The 843-nt window shown below is 40.8% G+C and overlaps 1 protein-coding gene across 1 annotated transcript in view; it reads right to left on the bottom strand.

Annotated features, from left to right (window-relative positions):
• The window catches only part of KIAA1841 (KIAA1841 ortholog), a 67,226-nt gene that overhangs the window by 4,118 nt on the left and 62,265 nt on the right, over positions 1-843 (bottom strand). The gene's annotated exons all lie outside the window — the stretch shown is intronic.

The raw sequence follows: 843 nt of genomic DNA, 5'->3' as shown, positions 1-843 counted from the left end.
TTTTTTGGTTGTAGCCGTCATTATTGTTTGGCAGGCCTGGGCTGGATTCGAACCCGTCAGCTCTAGTGTATGTGGTTGGTACCTTAGCCACTTGAGCTACAGGCGCTGAGCCCATGCTTTTGGTATTGTAGGTAAGGTCTGCTACAACAGTTATCTAGCGTAAGGTCACAAACATTTTCTCCTATGTTCCTTTTTAGAAGTTTTATAGGAAAGTACATTTTTAAATAAAAGAATTAGGGCAAGAGTTATGGTGTATACGTAATACCAGTGCTAATAATACATAATGTTATGACTAATATGTAATTCTAGTGAGAATACAGGTACTTTTAAGTCATCATTCTCAGCATAACATCTTATCTTAGAGATGACATTTGAATACCACATGCAGAGTTGATCAAAACCAGTACTTTTGGAAGTTAGCATTTGGTCAACAATATGCAGTTAACCTACTCTTAGTGTGGTATCATACTTTCAGCAATGGTATGTATATATTAGATGTCTTATAGAGGACCCATGGACCATGGATAAGAGGCAGTGAAAAACTTTTATGTGAATAAACTGGCTAACTGGTGTAGAAAATAAAAATGTCTTGGGTGGCACCTGTTGCTCAGTGAGTAGGGCGCTGGCACCATATACCGAGGGTGGCGGGTTTGAACCCAGCCCTAGCCAAACTGCAACAAAAAAAATGCCAAACATTGTGGCAGATGCCTGTAGTCCCAGCTACTCTGGAGGCTGAGGCAAGAGAATCACCTAAGCCCAGGAGGTGGAGGTTGCTATGAGCTGTGATGCCACAGTATTCTACCAAGGGCGATAAAGTGAGACTCTGTCTCTTAAAAAAAAAAA

This window comes from Otolemur garnettii, unplaced genomic scaffold, assembly GCF_000181295.1.
Source record: "Otolemur garnettii isolate 467f Iridium unplaced genomic scaffold, OtoGar3 scaffold00024, whole genome shotgun sequence".
Classification (NCBI taxonomy): Eukaryota; Metazoa; Chordata; class Mammalia; order Primates; family Galagidae; genus Otolemur; species Otolemur garnettii.
This window is presented reverse-complemented; position numbering and strand designations above follow the sequence as displayed.